General features: G+C 50.9%; 2 long non-coding RNA genes across 3 annotated transcripts; one reads left to right on the top strand and one right to left on the bottom strand.

Annotated features, from left to right (window-relative positions):
• Positions 1–11,429: 11,429 nt before the first annotated feature.
• LOC120665418 lies at positions 11,430–13,549 on the top strand. 2 transcript variants are annotated; one of them, XR_005671161.1, is made up of 3 exons: positions 11,430–11,858; positions 12,969–13,038; positions 13,216–13,549. It is a non-coding gene; the product is annotated as an uncharacterized LOC120665418 (long non-coding RNA). The 2 variants fall into 2 exon arrangements; XR_005671160.1 differs by lacking the exon at positions 11,430–11,858 and having other exon boundaries at positions 12,660–13,038.
• Positions 13,550–14,556: 1,007 nt separating this feature from the next.
• LOC120665419 lies at positions 14,557–17,346 on the bottom strand. Its single transcript, XR_005671162.1, has 2 exons — positions 15,548–17,346; positions 14,557–14,814 (listed from the first exon to the last, which is right to left on the bottom strand). It is a non-coding gene; the product is annotated as an uncharacterized LOC120665419 (long non-coding RNA).
• Positions 17,347–17,374: the final 28 nt, after the last annotated feature.

Genomic DNA, 17,374 nt, shown 5'->3' with positions numbered 1-17,374 from the left:
TTCTGTATTCTGATAGACTAGTGAGCTAAAAAGAAATCCTAGTACCTTTTTTTTTACCTTGCATATTCATTGAACCGCAGCATAGTTATCTTAAAGAAAACGAAAATGTTACTGACCTAAGGTGGATCAACGAAGACTTTTGAGTATGAAAATCAGACGTCGCTTTCATTTTGGTCAACAGCTATCTATCTATAATATAAAAGTTGAAATAATTAAAAATAATTTTTTATCAAAGTTAGGTCCACCTTACCTCTCACGGAGGACCCCACTTGTCAGATCCAGAGTTTTGACTAAAGGGAGTGGAGACCCATTTTTTTAAAGAAGCAAAATATTTCTACTAAAATTCTAATACTTTTTACACCAAGCACTTTCATCTACCCACCCTTGTACCCACTTATTACTTTCCATTATTTGTATACCAGACAACAATAATATTTTAGTAAGACTTATTACTTTCCATTGTTTGTATACCAGGAGACAATGATATTTTGGTAAAACTTGTTCGACATCCTAAAATCTCTCTATTTCTTTCCTTTTGGTTGTGAGGTGATTATCCTTCCTTTTTATGTTTGACATCCTTTCAATATTTGCCTCATCAATTAAGGAAACATGTTAGCAAGAGATTGGCCGGCTATGTAGGGATAGGAGGTCGGATTTGTGTTAACCTTCCAATATTTGTCCCATCAATTAAGGAAACAGATTAGCCAACCATATTTTCTATCCATATATATATATATATATATATATATATATATATATATATATATATATATATATATATATATATATACACACACACAGAGGTAATAGCATTCATGTGTCACACATAGTGTCGGTGTCCTGACCCTGTATTCCGGGCCCAACCAGTGATGATGTTGCGTGTTCCTCATCCCAAATATTGATACAAGAGGCAACACAGTAACGCACGGATTTATCCTAGTTCCGGCCGTGGGGCCGTACATCCAGTAAAGGGGTGTGCGAGAGCACTGTACTGTCTTGCACCGGAGGTGCCTGTAGTAGGGGGTACAAGCGAGGCGAGAGAGGGAGGAAAACTCTCAAGTCTCTACTAGAGGGGGAGTTGATTGAGGCGAGTGCCAATATCAGGGCTCAGAAGAGCGTATGTGCTCTGTGAGTAGTGCTAAGCGTTGTGTTCTACCGAATGGGCCGACCCCCCCTTAAGGGAAAGCCCGCCTCCTCCTTTTATAGACATAAGGAGGGACGGTGTACATGCACAGGGGATCGTGGAAGTCGTCGTCTTCTCCCCGAATCGCGGGCGTGCAGTGGTCGAGCACTGTAGGAAGTACACTGTGGGGTATGGTGCCAGGCGTGGTAGTCGTCCTGGGCATCGTCCTTGGTTTTGCGGAGATCGCGGCGACGTCCTGGCGGCTCCAGCGGGCAGTATGGTCGTTGCTGTGGGGGGTACCGTCCTCCAGGCGTGGCGTGCCAGCGTTCTGAGGGTCCTACAGGCCAGGGTCTTGTCCTGGTCGAGGCTGGAGCCGCTTCCGAGGGTCGTGCCCATGCCGTTTGAGGGCTCCGCAGAAGGGAAAGTACGAAGGAGGTATAGGGAGTTGGCAGTATAGTAGCTGGAGCAGTGCTAAGTGCGTCTTGCACTGCATCGCAGGTTCCCACAGTGTCGTCACAGCGTCCGGAATGGCGGAATAGTGACCGGAGTTGGCGGACGAGACTCCGGTCCTAGCCACTGTGGGGAATGACGGCCTGACGCCGTCTGACCCTGGTGCTGTGGAGGAGTGGTTGGCATTAATGCCTCCGTACGGCGGGCGGGTGAGTGGAAGGGCAGTTTGTCCCTTCCGTCGAGGGGTGGCCTCGAGCGAGGCAGAGACGTTCTGCTTTCTCGACGGCAGGCTTGCTACCCTCGAGCGAGGCGGAGGCGATCCGCCTCCCCGAGGGTGGGCTCACTACCCTCGAGCGAGGCAGAGGCGCGGGGCGCGGTCTAGGGCTTCGGCGGGGAGCCCTCGAGCGAGGCGGAGATCACCCCGCGGGTCCGAGGGAGGCGCGGATGGGCCGCACTGCGTACGTGGGCCGCGTGTTGGGCTTCTTTGAGTCCTTTCCTTTCTTCCAGATTGGAAGGAAGATGTAGGCCTTCGTGGGCCCGGTTGCCCAGCATGTGTTCGCGTTTTTAGGGAAATTTTAGTCCCCTGATTAGGGTGCCCCTAATCATGGTACCTGACAGTAGCCCCCGAGCCTTTGATCGAGTCAAGGGATTCAGCCAGAGGGTATTTTGGCGATTTTACCCCTTGATGTGATCGATCGGCGTTGCGCTCCCGCCAGGCGCATCCGGGTGCTGGCCTGGCGGACGCGACAACTCGTCGGTCGGGGCAGTGCACCTGCGAAAAAAGTATTCCGAGGTGCGCGCCCCTTCTTGTTTTGTTCCGGAGACGAGACGCGTCATCGTGCTGAGCAGGCCGGGGCCATGATGGCGCTTGCTGCTCTGCAGCTGGTGCTATTGCCGCGCTGTCCCGCGTTCAGGGTCTCAACCCTGCTTTCGCTGGTTGCCTTGCGGCGCGCCGTTCGAGGGCAGTCGGCCAGCGCCGATGCTGCATTGCTCAGCGTCTAGGGGCTCGGCTTTGCCCTGTCCTGTCACATCTCGGCACGGTAACCGAGGGCATCTTTCGCTCGCGGAGTGCCGCACCGTCTCGGGCGGTCCAAGCCTTCCCCTTGTGATAGGCTTAAACTTTGGCGCCCGAGGCAGCTATAAATAGGGGTCGTGGGGCTCCTTTTCCTCTCCAACTTCCCTGCTCTTACTTCTAGCATCGCCTAAGTCTAGTAATGTTTCCCTTTGCCTTTCACGGTCGTCACCCGGACGGGGTGGCCTGGCTTCTTTAAGCTTTGATGCTAGAAGAATGCTTGCGAGCGGTGGGGGAAAGCTGGAAAGGGCGTGCTCACCGTCCCTCGGCTTCAGTGGGATTAGCATAAGAACATTGGACATGTGGGGCCCTGCCTCTGCGATGTCCCTCAGCCTGAATGGGCATTGAGACGCCAGACCATGGCGTTGGCGCCAGGTTTGGTGGCCGTTCTTCGCATCATCCCTTTTGGCGACAATGTCGCTCTCGGGGAAATGGTGCAGAGGGTGCTATCCGCCAGCTTGACCCCCCGCAAGGTCTTCGGTGGAGGAGACGCTAGAAGAAAGCTTGCGAGGAGGGCATCCCGCCGGACCCGTGCGGTCTGGGGGCTGCTCCTTGCAATCCCGAGCAGCCTGGTCGTGATGTCGGCCAAGGACTCAGTGCTCTTCATCGGCGCTCGCTTCTCCCCAAGACAGGGAAAATTGCCACGCAGGTGGCAATGCATTTGTACCTTTCGACGGCTTCGTGCCAGCGACCCTTTGTAATCTTTACTTGCAAAGAGCAATGAAGTCTCCTTCTTTCTCGCGGAGAGGATGACCGAGGGTGTAAAGGTGAGCATCAGCCCTGCAGAGGCTTAACCCTTCGAGGGCGTGCCTCGGGCACTGACCGCGGTGGCCTTGGTTTGCCCGGTGGGGGCGCAACGGCGCTTCGGGGAGCATTGTTGGAGGAGTTTGATTCAGAGTCGGGATTTGTTGCTGGAGAAGTAGTGAGGTGGCCACTCCGAGTTGCCCATGTAGATCATAGTCTCCTGGAGTACCATGGTGCCGCCGCTGGGCATGTCAACGTCATGCTGCTGAGGGCGTTCGAGCAAGCCTGCAGAGGATTTTGGTCCTCGAATGTGTGAAGTTTCCTCCGTGGGGGCGCACCAGCGCACCCGCGGGTGTAGCCCCCGAGGCATTGGAGGAGTGTTTGCACTCGTCCAAGGGCTATAAACATCGCCCTGCTTGGTTGCTTTACTGGGGTGGCCGTCCAGCGTCTTTTTCAGCCGGCATCGGCATTCCTTTCAGCCGGCCTCGGTGTTTTTCGTGCTGGCGCAGCAACTCGGGGTCCTGCTGAACCATCTGGCAGGCGCGCGTTAAGAGTGGGGGTTTTGGTTAAACACGTGGAACTTTATAATCGACGGTTGTCGATCCATTCGAGGGTGTGGCCTGAGCCGCGGTGTGCGAGGAGCCCCCAAGCCCTGGGCCGCGTGAAGCCGTTCAGGGGACCATCGACTTTTTATTACGACCCTCGTCGCCCTTCCGCAGGGAGGAGGGGTGAAGCGCACTATGCTACCCATGCTCGGGCTGCGAGCTATGGCTGCTTCAGTGAGCTGTTATCGGGTGGTTCAAGTGGACGTCCGTGCCCCGTTCGATAAGGGTTGGCTCGTGGTCCGTGGACACATCACATAAAGTGCTCGCAAAGGATCGGTAGGCGGGTCTCGGACCCGTTCGATAGGATCCGAGGGCTCGATGCTTTCCCTCGATGGGATCCCCCTACTAGGCACCCTCGACTGGCCTTGAACACTGCGTAGGATGTCTCGAATTCCGTGTTCGAGGGTAGCTTGTACGGCACATCCATGCAGCCCCTGACTCTGGTGATCTGGGGCGCCTGTCGAACCCTCGACGGGCTAGGCTTTGAACCCCTGATCAGTAAGGCCTTGGAATAAGGTTCCTTTGAGGGTGAAGAGCCCCTGAAGGGAATATTCCGTCACGGTTTGCAGACGGCGCGGAGTGGTAGGTCGTGCGAGCGGGTCTTCCGCTGGTCGTGGGCGACGTGGCCCAGTACGTGCGGTGCAATGCGGGCGCGCCTTTTCATGCGGCTGCCTCGGGTAGGCGAAGAGGCGTGGGCGGCGGCTGACTGCTGGACCCCACGACCGCCGAGTCTCCCACGTGCGCACTTGGTAATAATTACGGCGCGGTAACCGACGGGCGCGGCGCAACCGTCGCCATGCTCTCCAGGACCCTCGAGGAAAAGGGCAAAGCACTCGAGGAAAAGGAGGTGGCCATCCGGAACGCGGAGGCCGCCCTCAAGGAGAAAGAGGACTCCTTGTCCTCGCTCGAAGAGGCCACCCGAGTCCAGCAAGAGGAAGCGCAGAAGAACATCGCGGGTGAGTGCTCAAGATTTCGCTGTTGTTGGATTCTAATTTATCGCAGCTTATCTTGATTCCTTTGATCAGAGCTGAGGCAGAGAGTGACAGACGAGACTGCGGCGAAGGAGGCGGTCAACACCACGCTCATGGCGGCGCAGGCTGAATACACTGACCTGGAGCGGACCGCTGTGAGCGTGTGCCAAGAGCTCGAGGGGGAGGGCGCCGTGTCTGGTAGCTCGGTGATCAGCCGCCTGCGAGTGCTAGGTGGCCAGATCTCCGAGCACGACAAGAGCACCTTCCGCCTTGGTGTCCTGCGAGCCCTCGCCGTGGCCTCGACGCACTATATCATGGACCTCCAGAGAGTGTCGTCGGGGTATGTGGTCCCCAAATATGCCAGCTCGGACACTGCGTCAGCCATCGTGGACGATGCCGACGCCACCGTCGAGGGGTTCGCCACCGTCCTGGCGGCGAAGCTGGAAGCCGACATCCAACCATAGCCGAATTCGATGCTGTAGAAGACCCGCAAGGGGGGATGATAACCTGTAGGTAGTCTGGGCCTCAGAGCCCATGTAATAAGTTAGTACTTTATCATAATAGTACTTGTGGATGTAAGAAATTGGTTGTTGTAAATCGACAGTGTGGCCCATCGAGGCCTTGTGCGTTCGAGCCCTCGTTTTCTTTACTCTATTTTCGTGTTCTTGTATACGACTTTGGTAAACTTCTGCAAGGAATTTCGCGTTCATAAGCGACTTAGGCGTGAGGTAGTGAGGGGGTGCCGTATCCCGGAGGCGTAGGCGGCCCCACGGCTCGGCCGGCCCCGTACCGTAGTTGCTCATGCCTCGCGTCCGTTTTTTTCAAGTATACGAGAAACTTAGATACGGAAATTTTTCGAAAAAACATTGGCGATTTTTTGGGGACGTTCGGGGGTTCCCCCCGTAGTAGCCCCCGAAGGAGGCTTGGCTTTGCCGAGGGTAAAGCCAGGCATACCTCAGTGTTCGTGCGCCTCCGAGCCCCCGAGGGTCCGGAAAGTTCCCAAAAAATAAACAAGTAAAGCATACTCCTTTGTTGTTTCGAGAAATCGTAAATGCGAATACAAATGATGTGCAAACAGCTTGGAACTCTAAGGATAGAAGCGGCATAGCTGCTGTATGTTCCAAGCATTGGTGAGGACTTCGCCGTTTTCATTCGCCAGCTTGTACGTGCCGGGCTTGGCCACCTCGGCGATGATGTATGGGTCTTCCCACGGTGGTGAGAGCTTGTGGCGGCCCCTGTTGTCCTGTTGAAGCCTCAGCACCAAGTCCCCTTTGTTGAGGTCTCGGCGCCGAACTCTCTACGCTTGTTCGGCTTGTCGTCGAAAATGGCACCAACAGTCTCCTCGCCGGCGGCGTAGTTGGTGGCAGCGTCGAACAACTCATTGGTGTTGGCGGGACGGCTTCGCGTAAGCTCGTGCACCAGGTTCATGCACGTCATGCCCTCAAGGAAGGCGTTGATGACCTCGACGTGGGTGACGCTGGGGAGCTCGGTGCATTGCTTGGAGAAGCGCCGCACGTAGTCGCGCAGGGAATCATTGGGCTTCTGCTAGCACCCTTTGAGGTTCCAGGAGTTCCCAGGGCGCACGTACGTGCCCTGGAAGTTGCCCACGAAGATCTGGACTAAGTCGGCCCAGTTGTGGATCTGGTCCGCGGGCAACTGCTCGAGCCACGTTCTTGTGGCGTCAGCAAGGTGAAGGGGAAGGTTGCGGATGATGACCACGTCGTCCGTCGCACCGCCCAGCTGGCATGCTAGGCGGTAGTCGTTGAGCCAGACTGCGTTATCGGTCTCGCCCGAGTACTTGACGAGGGTGGTAGGCTGTCGAAAGCATGGGGGAAAAGGAGCGGTACGAATCTCCCGGCTGAACACACGGGTGCCCGGAGGCTCCGGTGACTCGCCCCTGTCATGTTCGTGGTCAAAACGTCCACCCCGTCGAGGGGTGTACTTCCTGCCATTGATGATGTTGCAGGCGTCGCCGTCCCCGGTATGTCCGCGCATGTCGTGGAGTCGCTCCCTTGCGATAGTCTTTCCGATGCGGTCATGCACCGAGGGTGCCTTCGCACCGTGCGCTGCGGCTGCCTTTCCCTTCCCTCCTGGTGGAGTGTGCACCGAAACCTCGTGGTCCTGCCGTGCAGTCCCACCGGGCTGCTTCGGAACTATCGAGCGCATGCGAGACGCAGAGCTCTCGGCCTGCTGCACAGCAGCTTGCTCGATGAGAGCCTGTGCCTCGTGGCGCAGGTTGCGACCCGAAGTCGTTGACGGCTCGGGCATTGCTTGGAGTAGGTAGGCCGCAGCAACAAGTTTTTCGCCAGCCGTTTTTAGTTCCGGAGGTTTGTCGACGTTGTCATCGGCTAGGATCCGCTCCCGGGCAACACGTGCCGCCGCCTGGGCATGTGCGCCACGCGCGGTGCGCTGCTGCTCGAGTGCGGTGCGCAGCTCCTGTGTCTGCCGACGCTGCTCGTCGAGCTTGGCTTGAAGCTCCTTGAGCTGCGCCAGCTGTGCCTGCTGCGCCGCCGAGCTTGACGAAGAAGAAGGGGTCGCGGCCGGCACCACTGGTTGATTTGCCTGCGCGTCTGCCCCGCCGTTCCCATCATTGCCCGGAGCGTTGTCGTTTTGCCTGTCTGCGAGCTCGGCCATGAAGCACTCCCGAGTGGGATCGTAATCCCCCTCGCTGGAGTCCTCGGAGCAGGTGAGGTAGTAAGCCGCCGCGAGCTGGAACGAGCGGAAAGCGTCGGGGTCGCGGACCCCGGAGTAGTCCTCGGCCTCCTCGGCCGTGAAGTTATCCATGAAGAAGCTGATGTCGTCGGCGATCGAGCTCGCCGTCTCAGGGTAGGAGTCGTCAGGAGACGATGCGATGAGGTTGTGGATCGACAGGAGGAGATGACCCGGCAGATCCTCGTACTCGGCAAAGTTGGTGCTGGACGAAGAGGCGTAGGTGGCAGCGTTGCGCATCCCGAAGGGAAAGGGCGACGGCGCAGTCGCACCCCCCCCCCCCCCCCGGGAGGCACTGGGGCTGCAGTCGATGATGGTACCGGCGTAGATGACGCCGAGGCACGTGATGATGAAGCGGTGGCCCCGTCGGCCGCAACGCTGAGCTGCGACATGGCAACCTCAACCCACGTGGGGGAGCTGAGGCGTGCCGCCCGGCGCCGCTCCATGCGCGCTTGTCGCGAGTGCTGGCCCGAGCGCCTGTTGCGCCAGGTTGGTGAAGTCGGAGTGTCAGGGTTGCGTCTGGGCGAGAGGAGCTCCATGAGGTAACCGTTGCCGGTTGCTCTGAACTCAAGACTCCCGAACCAAATCACGTATCCCGCTGGGAGCGGATCCGAGGCGTCCATGGGGAATGGGTTGGATCTGCTCGCCATCCCTGGAGATCAAATGGGAACAAAAGTGAAATGTCACGCAGCCAACCCTACCTGGCGCACCAACTATCGGTGTCCTGACCCGGCGGTCCGGACCCAACCAGTGATGATGCTGCGTGTTCCTCGTCCCAGATGTTGATGCAAGAGGCAACACAGTAACACACGGGTTTATCCTGGTTCCGGCCATGGGGCCGTATGTCCAGCAAAGAGGTGTGCGAGAGCACTGTACTGTCTTGCACCGGGAGTGCCTGTAGTAGGGGGTACAAGCGAGGCGAGAGAGGGAGGGAAACTCCCAAGTCTCTGCTAGAGGGGGAGTTGATTGAGGCGAGTGCCAATATCGGGGCTAAGAAAAGCGTATGTGCTCTGTGAGTAGTGCTAAGTGTTGTGTTCTACCGAATGGGCCGACCCACCTTAAGGGAAAGCCCGCCTCCTCCTTTTATAGACATAAGGAGGGACGGTGTACATGCACAGGGGATCGTGGAAGTCGTCGTCTTCTTCCCGAATCGCGGGGGTGCAGTGGTCGAGCACTGTGGGAAGTATACTGTGGGGTATGGCGCCGGGCGTGGCAGTCGTCCTGGGCATCATCCTTGGTCTTGCAGAGATCGCGCCGGCGTCCTGGCGGCTCCAGCGGGCGGTGTGGTCGTTGCTGTGGGGGGTACCATCCTCCAGGAGTGGCGTGGTGGCGTTCCGAGGGTCCTACAAGCTAGGGTCTTGTCCTGGTCGAGGCCGGAGACGCTTCTGAGGGTCGTGACCATGCCGTTTGAGGGCTCCGCAGAAGGGAAAGTACGAAGGAGGTATTGGGAGTTGGCAGTATAGTAGCTGGAGCAGTGCCAAGTACGTCTTGCACTGCGTCGCAGGTTCCCACAGTGTCGTCACAGGGTCCGGAATGGCGGAGCAGTGACCGGAGTTGGCGGACGAGACTCTGGTCCCAGTCACGGTGGGGAATGGCGGCCTGACGCCGTCTGACCCGGGCGCTGTGGAGGAGTGGTTGGCATTAATGCCTCTGTACGGTGGGCGGGTGAGTGGAAGGGCCATTTGTCCCTTCCGTCGAGGGGTGGCCTCGAGCGAGACGGAGACGTTCTGCTTTCTCGAGGGCAGGCTCTCTACCCTCGAGCTAGGCGGAGGCGATCCGCCTCCCCGAGGGTGGACTCGCTACCGTCGAGCGAGGTAGAGGCGCGGGGCGCGGTCGAGGGCTTCGGCGAGGAGCCCTCGAGCGAGGCGGAGATCACCCCACGGGTCCGAGGGGGGCACAGATAGGCCGCACTGCGTACGTGGGCTTCTTTGAGTCCTTTCCTTTCTTCCAGATTAGAAGGAGGCTGTAGGCCTTCGTGGGCCCGGTTGCCCAGCATGTGTTTGCGTTTTTAGAGCGATTTTAGTCCCCTGATTAGGGTGCCCCTAATTATGGTACCCGACACATAGTGCAGGTGCATTCCTTTCAACTCCAAAAATTCTTGGTAGTAGTAGTAGAACATGGTTGATGCCCTTGAGGTGCCACATGGTTCACGAGTCGGCTTGATCGTGGTTGTTGCTTCTATCGGCCCTGCGATCCCGAGGTGTTCGTTTGATCCATTCTTCACAAGGGAGATATATCTTATGGATTTCTAAGTTTGAATTTTAAATTTTTCTATGAATTATTATTGATTTGGGTATTATGTATGTAAGTAGTACTAGATTAGTGCCCGTGCGTTGCTACGGACAAAATAAATTCTCTAGAAATATTTATAAAACATAGAAATTGAGCTATAGTTTTTTCCTTAACAAAGAAGCGCAAATCATTGTCCTGAAAAGATATCATTTTCAGAACAATATATAGGAGGATAGTACCCAACCAACGGCATACTACCACCTGGTCATTCTGATCATGATCCGCATAGCCACTGCCAGAAGGTCAACCTGATGGTTCGACCTCTCGTTAACCAGAGAACCACAGTGAATCCCCAACCTTTGAAACACAAACATGGGTCATCAACTCGCGGGGCTCGAGAAAGATGGATTTAAGCAAACTCTTTTAAGAAATTACAGTACAAATTACTATTGAATAGAGCTCAGGTAAACTAACCTACATCTAGGGATGAAAACGGATCGGATACGGATGGATATTGCTGATATCGTATTTGTTTTCATATTTGTGTTCGAATACAGAGTCGGATACGGGTAGTGTTAGTTTTTGTCGGAAAAGATTGTAATGGATATCGACATCATAAAAATGTAACTTTTGAGCATTCGGATACGGATCAGTTATGGATATTGGATATTCGGAGTCGGATACGGACGGATAAAAACTCTTTCAGACCGGATCGAATTCGAATACGATCGGGAAATATCCGTACCATTTACATCCCTACCTAGATCGGCCTCCACAATTCTAATATATGCACTCACAAATCAATAAAGAAAGGAAACCTCCTTACTATATTAGAGTGCTCCTAAGGCAGCTCCTTTTGTGAAAGACAAGAGAACATCCGTCCTATTTACAGGAAAACCTCCTCCACCTCATTGGCCACTTGTCATCTATAGATCCTGAATTAGACACCAGATTTAATATAACCACTAATTTGTCAAAGAAGAAAGCAAGTCCCAGTTACAAACCATTTAAGAAAACAATTGATAACATCATCACTACCGGAAACGCGAAGGGTCCTGACGGTATAGGCCGTCCATCAGGAGCCCGATCGGCAGAGCCCGCAGCCCGCAGCCCGCACCAAATCGCCACGAAGGAACCTGCTTCTCAAATCTTATCCTCTCTGCTCCACCCCCGGCTCCTTAGAAACGTAGGCCACCGCTGCCGCCATCGCCGCTCATGCTCCTCCGTCCGCCTCCGCCTCCCCCTGCCCACGAGGTCCCCTTCGCGCCGCCGCCGCCTGCCTCCAGGCCCACGCCGCCTCACTCGAGCTCCTCTGCCTCCGCCTCTCTCGAGATCCTCACGACCCTAACCCTAGGCGCCACCTCCGCACCGGCGCCGTGCTTGCCGGCCGGATCCACGCCGGAGCCGCCTTCTCCGACCTCGGTACTGGGTGGATCTGCCCCGACGCCGCCGCATCCTCCTCCATGACCTCAGGCCGACGCTGCTCCTCCCCGACCTCGGCGCCAGTGATGCTCATCCCCGACCTCGGGCCGGCGCTCTCCTCCCCGAGCTCAGGCCAGTGGTGCAGATATGTGTGCTTCTCCACCCCGTGCACTTCCTTCTTTGCATCATTAGTTGGAATTTTAATTTCATCTGTGATTTTTCAGTTAATCTCACCAACTACATCTTAGATTCTATACTTTACACTTTGATAGACTATATGGGACTACCTGCCACTGCAATTGGAGTCATTCTTTTCACAAGAGTTGCCAATTTGTTTTCCCTTGCCAAGATGCTTTCAACTAGGATGAGTTTTGATTATTAGTTCCAAAATTATTCATTTCATTATAAATCTGTACACAAGCTTGCAGGAGAATAATCATGCTTCAACCTATAGGTGCCATGATGATTTTTGTTTTAATGAATTTGAAGTACCAGACATTTGGAGGCAACTAGCTCGAGTGTACTTGCAGGTTGGCAGAATGAAATTTATTTGCTAGTCATCTATATATATGAAGCATCACTATTGTACTTTGCTGGAATCTGGAAGTTGAGTGCCTCTGTTATATCCTAGTTCTTGTGTAGATCTTGATTCATGAGCTAGCTTTTTCTTTCTCTTGCACTAATGTATGGTTAGTTTGTTCTGTAAAACATTGATCCTGAGTATGGTTCCACATGCTGTAAAGCATTGGTTCAACTGAAAATTGAAATGTGGGGGGCTGTGAGCATATCTTAAGTGACACTACAAGGCATTCTAGCTTGTAAAGTCTTACAAAATTAGATGTCACAATATCAGCTATTTAAACCATGTAGATTGGTGGAAGGGAGCACAATCCAAGAATTTATTTTTCTTCTATTCAGTATGCTCTAGAGACTACACTATTGCTTTTTTTTTGTCACAAATATGTGCTGACATCTTTCTGCAATCTCAGTTAGGGAAAAGTTACAAGTTAACAAAGATGTGCTGACATGTAGATTGATAGAATATATACTTTCATGGATATATGACCTGTTTCCTTTGATTGTCAGTACCTTTCTAATTACTTGTCCTCTGCAAGTAAAAGTTGCAGTGAATATCAGTTTCAGAGAATGTTAGCCCTCTGAACAGGTTTACAAAGGGATTATGGATTGTGTCAAAACAATATACAGACAAAATGGATTGAAAGGTATATACCGTGGCATGTGTATGCATATATTGTATTTCACTATCTTCTAAAGGCCAGTTTCTAATACACTCGCATTTTAGATTACATACACACTATCTTCTAACACACTCTCATTCACAGGTGCTGCAATGCTCCTTTCTGCTTTAACATTCTTAAGGCATTGTAGTATATATCATTCTTTTTTGGAGCTGCATCACCTTATAGCTATCATGAGATCTTACACTCTTTTCATGTATAACTACAAAGACCATTATCTTTTCCACCCTATTACAGTATATTAGTCATATTAGGATTGATACTAAAGTCTGAACATTATCTCTTTTTCATTATCTTACATTCTGCTATTGTAATGTCTGCACATTATTGTCAAATCCTATCTTCTACTACTAATCATTTTGTTGCTCTTGGTCAATGTAGGAGTGCTGCATTTGCCTCAGCCTATGATATGCAGAGTTCCATGACTTCTGTCTGTTATTCAATTATCAAGGTGAAGACCTTCACTATATATACTCGACTTAGCGTTATATTGAGCTGTCTACAGTTTTTTAAAACTAGCTGCCGGTCATGTATCCAAGTTAATTTCATAATTACTAGTTCTTTTCAGTTTTGAAAACTTGAACGTACATGGCTGCAATCTGATTGAGTTAATTTGGTTCTTCATTAGGTACAAAAATACAATAGGATGGAGTTAGCACAAACTGTCATCCTTTATATCACAGCAGTTGAACTTCAAGGTTAACTTCAGTTACCTATTGTTTGAGTTAAGAATTATTTGAGCTATTTACAAGTTCATAAAACTAGCTGGGAGTCAGAGATACAATGAGTTGTATATAGAATTTTAAGCACTATGATATATTATAAGTTCTCTTAGATCTGCAAAGATGTATATGTACTGTAGTAGTCATTTTTATGGAAATAACTTGATGGATGGCAATGTGATCAGTATGTACAAATTGTAGGCAATGTGAACTGAGAAATCTTGTATGCAGTTCTGGATGTGTGTATATTATTTTTTTTGCTCTTTTTAGCTACTTTCCTGACGGTTTTACCGTCAGGAATTAGTCTGTAAGGCACCCCCAAGGAGACCGTCAGGAACTACCGACAGGATTACTTTCCTAGTGCACCTTTTCTGACAACGGGCTCCTGTCGGCAAGTTCCTGACGGTGAGCCGTCAGGGATCATATTCCTGACGGTATTCCAGTTTTTCCTGACGGTTTTTAGCCGTCAGGAATTTCCCATTTTCTGGTAGTGCATGTGAAGAGAAGTATTTCGCATACATCATCTCTGAACAATGTGCATACGTGAACCAGTTCTTTGAAACTGAACACAGCACACAAGTCACGCTAGCAGAAAGCATCGCAGTTGGTTAATGCTGTCGGAAATAACTTCACAAGTCATGGATAATTGTACCTACAGAACTTAAATAGTTAAGCTATGATATTGCGAGCTGTACATACTTTGTTGTAGACTGAACTCAGATATAGATATCCTGTGAACTTTGATACAAAGATCAGCTGCAACTTAAATTGAATTCACGGCAGAAACAACTAATAGACATATTAGGCTATTGCAACACTGCACCAACAAAAAATATGACACAATATTATTGTAATAAGCTGTGTTTATAATGCAAGCATTAACATACACATATTATGCTTCTACATATTCTTTTCTGTATTGGCAAGGAAATAACATGCATGATGACATACAATTTCCTGGTTATTAATAAAGAAAATGAAACTGTTGTGCATGTAGCACCATTAATCAGTATGTACAATGGTTATTAATGGTGCAGTTATAGGACCATCCGGGCCATAGCCTCAGGGATGGTGAGTTTATCAGATAATCAAGATACAGACAGCATGGATAGTTATAAATTGACTGACTGAGTACGGTTCCCATCAACTCAAGAAATCCCACTCCATGTAAAGGAGTAAGGTGCAAGAGACCTGCTTTTGTTGTGTTCAACCAATGGAGAACTATGTCATCAGACAAAGGCATCCAATATCCAGAAGAAATTCATTGACTTAATTCTATGCTTATTTCAGTGAAAAGTACAAGGCATTTTATTTCAAAAAAGAAAAATACAAGACATCATCTGCACTTAGAAAAAGAAGAAGAAGAAGAAGCAAAATCACCTTATTATCCATGTCGCGGTCAGGAAGATCATTCAGTCCACCTAAAAAGAACCACTCCACATCCAAAGGGTGCCATCATTTTCATGTCATGCAAATGCCCTGCCATCGCTGCTATCCTGATCAACCTGCGAAGCAAAGGTCCGGGTATCTCTTCAACGAAGAAAGAAAAACATACTATTAACTTAATAATATACAAGAAATCAAGAAATGCACAGCAGGGAGAATAAATTTTCATGCTGAGAACAAAGCTCTCGTACGCCAAACAAGACAGCAACCTGATGGCCCAAAAACCATCTGCGCAATATATCATTTAGATAAATCTGTAGCTCGTGTAGTGATCGAGTGTTGCCAATGTAGTGAATGTAGGACTAATATATGATTGACTTAGGCGTATAATAAAGTAGAAATAAACAACAATGTCACAGGTAGCACAATTGAACTGGAGGGACAGTTTACCAACTTAATTTGACATATTTGCAAGACTGCTACATTAGTCAGAGTACTTTAAGGATAAGTACTTCTTCAAAGGACAACAATAACCATTTGACATGGATCAATAGGAATAATGAACTATGAACCACAGAGTTGTTTAGCCAATGCTCCTATTTTTGCATAAAAAATCTTAATTAAATTATTTTGTGTTATTGTCGATTAGGAATGGTAGAGGAAACATCAAGATTAGGAGAAGAGAGGAAAAAACCTATCTGCGAAAAAAAAAGACTTATAGAAACCTGGAGATTCATCACAAATTACAGAAGATGGAGCATTGCCTATATATAGATTCTATTTTTCTCCCTGGACCGATTCTATTTTTCTCCTGGGGCATCAGGATGACAGGATCAGGTGTCAGCAACGGACCTGGTACATGGGGTTGGAGAATGTCGTGGATGAAGCAAGACGACGGGCCAGCCATCACTCCGCGCGGCAGCTCGCGAAGGGAGGACACCGGTTCTGCGCGATGGGATGGCGCCGTGCAAACGGCGCTTGCTCTGCACGACGGGATGGCGGGTGGCGGGCTAGCAGACGCTCCGTGCGGCACCAAGCAGCGGGGCTGCCGACGATGGGACGGCGCCAGGCGTCGATGTGGCCGCGGGGGGGGGGGGGGGGGGGGGGGGTTCGATTGGATGGAGGGTGGGTGACGCTCCGCACGGATGGGCGGCTCACGGAGACGGAGCGGATCGGCGGCGATGCCGGGGACGGGGGACCCTCCCGTCGCGGATCGGGGCAGCGGCGACGGAGTTGCCGAGACAGAGCAGCAGCGACGCCGATGCCGGGGACGGAGCGGATCGGCAGCGAAGCTGAAGCCGGGGATGGGCCCCTCCGATCGCGGACCGGTGCAGCTGCGACGGAGCGGACCGGCGACGCCAACGCCGGGGACGGAGCGGACCGGAGACGTCGAGGACAGGGGCCGGGGACGGAGTGGATCGGCGGCGATGCCGGGGACGGGGCCGCGAGGCGACATACAGGACGGACGAAGAGGATGGAAATTCCCGTCACCTTGGCGAGGATGGCGGCGGCCGCACGGGGGAGGGTGGGAGGAGGGGCACGGAGGAGATTGTGTGCATGCGGGAGCGCGACGTGCGGTAGGGTAGATCGGACGGGGACGCTAGTTGATCAGGTGATCCGCAGCCGTCCGAGGCTTAACCAAGGGGTGACCAAAGGATCCACCAGATGTGTAGACGAAAAAACGTCACCCTTAGCCTTTTTTAGTAGAGATAGAGATTTTTTTTTAAAGTCGTATTAGATTCCTACGCATTGTAACGGATTTTGACCAAACAATAGGTGACAAACTCAATGATGTTGAACTCCGCAATAACTTCATTATGGTCATCGGAGTACTTGCCAATCGTGATAAAGATGAATCAAATCATCACATTGCTGACTTTCAGTTCGTGAAATTTATATTTTATGAAATTTCCTTTAGCACACATATATTTTCCTTTACACATAAATTGGCACATAATTCACGTCATTTTCTCTTCTGGAAGGATAATAATTGACATCATTGTTTATGAAAGGAAAATAAAAACGTGTATTAACGTATTACTTTTCTTTATTATACACATACTTTTCTTTGCACATGTGTTTACCCATAATTCACGATATTTTTTCTTTTAGAAATAAAATAATTGTCATCATTGTTTACGGAAGGAAAAGAAAGATGTGTTATTTTTAGAAGAAAAATAAATGGCATTATTGCTTGATGATTTTGGAAGAATATTAATTGACATCATTGTTTTATAGAAGAAAAAAATGTGTATTATTTTTAAAAAGAAAATAAATAATATCATTGCTTGATGGAAGAAAAATTAAATACGTGCCACATCTTTCCTACTCGTTTTTTTAAAGAACAATCTGAAACGAACATAATGGTGACCCGCGCCGGCAGCCAAACCTTTGTCTTTGCCTTTGGCGCTGCATGAATTTGCTGAAACTAAGACGCAAACCCAACAAATACATGTCACTCATTTGTTGGACGTCAGGATGCGTCACCTGACATCGATAGTATGTCTAATTTTGCTCATGGACACCAATTTACAGGGCAGTTTAAAGATGATTTCACGTTTGTATGTGCTACGTCACTCCATGCGTATCATATATGACGAAGCAACGAAGGATGAAGCAGCATTCATTAAGTGCACGGATTCACAAGCGCAGCATGGGGAGTGTTTGGTTTTGGGTCAC

Source organism: Panicum virgatum, chromosome 3N, assembly GCF_016808335.1.
Source record: "Panicum virgatum strain AP13 chromosome 3N, P.virgatum_v5, whole genome shotgun sequence".
Taxonomy (NCBI): domain Eukaryota; kingdom Viridiplantae; phylum Streptophyta; class Magnoliopsida; order Poales; family Poaceae; genus Panicum; species Panicum virgatum.
Note: the sequence above shows the minus strand (reverse complement) of the source record. Positions and strands in the feature narration are given on the sequence as shown.